General features: G+C 33.2%; 1 pseudogene; it reads right to left on the bottom strand.

Annotated features, from left to right (window-relative positions):
* Positions 1–2,480: 2,480 nt before the first annotated feature.
* LOC148761142 (PRA1 family protein B6 pseudogene) lies at positions 2,481–2,995 on the bottom strand (annotated as a pseudogene).
* Positions 2,996–4,798: the final 1,803 nt, after the last annotated feature.

The following is a 4,798-nucleotide window of genomic DNA, read 5'->3' as shown; positions in this document are numbered from 1 at the left end:
TTCAGCTTTTTGAAGCTTCCTAATATCTTGGTCAAAAAAAGCTAAATAAGGCAATAGAGGCCTTGGGCTTCGGGAGATTGGAATAAGAGCTTTTAATTATCAAAAGTGCAAAGAAAATGGATTGCCTTTACAATAGAGAATTCAAATAAAAGTCTCCCACCCCCAAATCAAGAAAGAACGCCTTTTATGAGGACTAGCTATGCTAAATTAAGTAAAGAAACCTTGCCTAACTATATCCAATACTAGTGAATGATTTCGTCCCGCCGATTGAGACTTGCTTGAAAATACTAGCTCGACTTTCGGCTTTAAGGTCTCAAAAAGTAAATGACTTTAAGACTTCAAACCTTTTTTGAATGGTTTCTATACGACCTTCGCTAACACTTGACTCGCCTAACAATACTTGCTTAAACCAGCTCCCACTTTGATTTAGCTGTACTGGCTCTAGCACTAGGTCTAGTACTGGTGAAAATAGAAAGAATAGTTCTAGTAACATCGTACAATCAAGAAAGAAAAAAAAAAAAGAAAGGTTTGTTCAATGAAAGTTTACAAAGTGTAAATCTCTTTTAGGATGGTCAGGGGAACTGGCAAGTGGAAAAGCTTTAAAAAATAAGGGGACGTGATTAATTATGATTAGTTTTACTCAAATACAGGTGGAGTATTATAAAAAAGATTGAGACCAAGTTATACGTAATGTTGAAAAAAATAGTTATTGCACGCCATGTTGAAAAGAAAAATACAGAGGTGCAAAAACTATCAATTCAAGATTTAATTTATAAAAAAAGAATGATGAAAAAGAAGAAAAAAAGGTTATCATCATAATCATCCTCTCATACACACAAACGAATAAATGAAGAAAAAGAAAAAGATAAGTGGAGACAAAGCTATTTTTGTTTTCGATGAGTCTTCTGTTTTTTTCTTCTTTAGTCGGTAGAGTTGTTCTGGAAGGATCCTAAAGCCTTTATATGTCCAGCCCTAAAGATGTACTGGTTGTATGCAATTGTTGCAAAAGCTTCGACAAAAGGACCAACCTATAAAACCTAGAAACAAATATTGTTACACACCATGCTAACAAAATAAATTGTTACACACCATGTTTAACGTGTTTAACTTCAAGAGTTTATATTTTAGTGAAATATAAAGATAGAGACCAAGTTATACGCCATGTTTAAAAATAATATTGTTACACACCATGTTCAAAAAAATGTTGTTACACTCTATGTTGAAAAGAAATGTTGTTATACGCCATATTTAAGGTATTTAACTTTAAGAGTTTATGTCTTCATGAAATACAAAGATAGAGACCAAGTTATATGTTATGTTAAAAAAAAAGTTGTTACATGACATGCTGAAAGAAAAAGGTTATTACACAACATGTTTAAAGTGTTTAACTCCAAAAATTTGTCATAGTGAAATACAAAGATATAGACCAAGTTACACACCATGTTGAAAAAAAAAATTTGTTACACACCATGTTCAAAAAAAAGTTATTACATGCCATATTCGTATTTAACTTCAACAATTTATCTCCTAGTGAAATATAAAGATAGAAACCAACTTACATGCTATATTGAAAAAATAAAAATTGTTACACGTCATGTTGAAAAAAAAATTATTAGACGCCATGTTTAAGGTATTTAACTTCAAGAGTTTATGTCCTAATGAAATACAAAGATAACGATCAGGTTACATGTCATGTTTAAACCATGCCATATTCAATAGATTTGTTACATGCCAAGTGTATTAGAGTTGTTACATGCAAGCATGGCGTGTAACAACTCTGGGCAATGTTCTCATTTACAAATTTCACTTATATAACTTCAACCCATCAACTTTAAGATTCTATAAAAGTAAATCAATAAACCCGAGAACGTACATTGATGGCATTTTTGCTCTTTGATCTATAAATCAATGATGACATAACGAGCTACAAATAAAAAGATACGATGATGGTGGTAAAATCAGAGAGAGTTGGATGGTAGGAGAGAAAAATTAAGAGTGCAACAAATCACAAATGTGAGAGAGAGAAATCGATAGAACTAGAGAGTTAGATGGCAAGAGAAAAATCAAGAGCACAGCAGACGGACGTTAGAGAGAGAAATCAGGAGAGAGAATTTTGATAAATGGTTTAACTTATCTGAAATGGATTCAAAGGCATTTTTGTTAAGTCATGACAAAAATTGGGTAAAAATAGTTAACTTTATATTAGGGATTCTTTTGAAATGGCCTCATGAGGTTAACCATTTCTCACAATTTTCACTTCATATAATTCTCAATGTAATGAATCTTACCATGATAATAATTAAAAGAAAAAAAAAGAAAGAATTCATGTTACAAGAAAATCTCAAAACAATCATAAATGTACATTCCTGATTCTTAAACTAAACATGATGAATGAATTATAAAATAGAGAAAAACCCCATGACCATCCCAACCCTATAAGTTAGATTGCTCAAATTCTCGAGGTAAACGAAGTAACGCTACTAATGAATGAAAAAAACCCAAGACCCAATGGCTCCTGTACATTGAGAAACAGATCCACTGCTTGTCAACAATATCACTACCATTATTAAGGCCACTAATATCGCTAGCACCTTTTTGTATGAGTACATTCAACCTCATATGACTACCGGCTAATCTAAAAGATGCAACATGTAGAGGAATGCCACTTTTTGAGCAATGAAAGTAGGATTAAAAGTGAGAAAAGGTGGGAGATGGGTGAGAATGTGAGAACACCCATGAGTATATGGTGAGGTAGTTGGCTTGAAAGTAGGAGAAATTTTTGCATACCCATCAAGTGGCATTAGAGAAAGAAGCTGGTTTACTGAAGGCAGTACGATCAAGGAGCTCAGTCCAAGAATGGCAATGAGAGAGAGCTTGGTGAGCAAAGCCCAAGAGACACACAAGGATACAGCGGAGGTTCAAGGTTTCAAGCAAACAGTTTGGGTTCAACGTTGGGCTTTAAGGTTGACATTAAGAGCATTGGAGTGGAAAGCATTGTTGGAAATGTGAGATCAAAGACAAATCCAAAGAAATCTGAAAACTTGGAGAAATTCTTTTGATTTTCATTTTGGAGAAATCAAATAGTATTTAAATTTTAATTTGAATAATCATTTTGCTTGTATTATCTTTTTAGCAATTAGAGTCTTTGGAGAACAATTTCAGAAGTAAAAATTAATTCTTTATTTTGTTGTTTTTTCACCTAAATACAAACTTCCATAGGAAAAAAAAAAAGAAAATGTCATTTCATCTCTATCAATGCCATGTCAGCTTAGTCAAACACTATGTCAGCTTGGTCAAATGTCATTTCAGTATACTTAACGGGGAATTTTAACGATGTTAAGATTTGGATTGATATTAACAAATATGAAAGGTACAAGAACTCAATTTATACAATTTATTATGCAGGGACTAAATCCACCTTTTTTGGTAGAACACAGAAATTAAAAGCATAATTTAACCCAAAAGTTGTTTTATGTCTAAAAACCAAGCTAAGCTATTTAAAAACTTCCTTGAAGCAATGGAGCGAGGATACTTCTAGCAATGTTGACTTCACAATTTAAGCTAAGAGTATAGGCTTGACTCTTTGGATGAGATTGGGAACTCTCGGTATCTTAAGGTAGATGAAGTTCTCTTTAAAAGGAACACTATACGAAAGCTTTAGATAGTCACAAGGAAAAGGGAATATTTTTAGTGAAAAAAATCACTCATCCAATGGATACGAAAGGGCAATAAGAATACTTGATTCTCTCAGTACAAGGCTAAGGTCATGCTCGACGTAACTTCATGGATGGTATCATATGGAATGGTAGTTAGATCTCAAAGCCTAGAGAGGTAGGAAAATGTCACAACCCGGTACTCTCCTCGAGTCCGTGACAATCATCGCAATATCCCGATAGACATTCATTACCTGGAATGCCAACTGAAACCTCGCAAGGCTTTAATATCAGTTTTCTCACCTCTCTTGAGAGCAACAGTTGCTAATATCATATTTTAAAGATTATAAGCTATTTCCAAACCAAAACATAAAAAAAAAAATTTCGTCTCTTGAGGGTATTTTAGTCATTTTTCCTTGAAATTTCAAAACCAGCTAATAATGTAGTATGCGAGTGCAAAAAAAATATTTTATAACCAAAAATAAGTTTAGATGTCTAAAACATTCATTTAAAGTGAAATGATAGCTATTAGAATAAAATAAAAATATTAAATAAAATATTCCATTTTCTTATAAAACAATATTTATAGAGTTATCTGTAAGAAATTTTTGTAGCATAAAAGAGAAATAAATTCATACATACTGTAATATAGATAGTCAAGGTATGTAATTTAATTTACAATGACACGTGGGCCCCCAAATGACAAAAGTGAACGAAGGCTGTGAACCCACGATTTTTTTGAGGAAGTAAAGCTAACTGTAGCCTTTGACGATATCAGCTATTAGATCATCATAAAATGGTTCATAACATCAAAACACATTTCAAATCATCTAAGCCAGTTACATTTCATCCAAAATATACAACGAGGTTTATGAATCTCTTAAAAACTTGGCTTGTGCCAAAACTCATTCTTGGGAATACCTTGGCCGAGGCATCTAACCGAGTTCGCCAAAGCTGTTAAAAAGTCATATATGCATAAAACGTATTTTTACGTTTAAAAGCACAACCGTTCCTTGGCGTTGGCTGAATTCACTCTCACGTGGTGGTTTGGCGTGAAGTGAACTCTAAACTTTACCCCAGGAGATACCCTACGCGCCTTTCTGACCGAGGTAAGAATACAACCGAATTTCGTGCCCCTCTAATAG

The sequence above is a fragment of the Theobroma cacao genome, chromosome 8, assembly GCF_053813885.1.
Source record: "Theobroma cacao isolate CCN51 chromosome 8, ASM5381388v1, whole genome shotgun sequence".
Classification (NCBI taxonomy): Eukaryota; Viridiplantae; Streptophyta; class Magnoliopsida; order Malvales; family Malvaceae; genus Theobroma; species Theobroma cacao.
The sequence above is the reverse complement of the archived record's forward strand: the minus strand, read 5'-3'. Positions and strand labels throughout refer to the sequence as shown.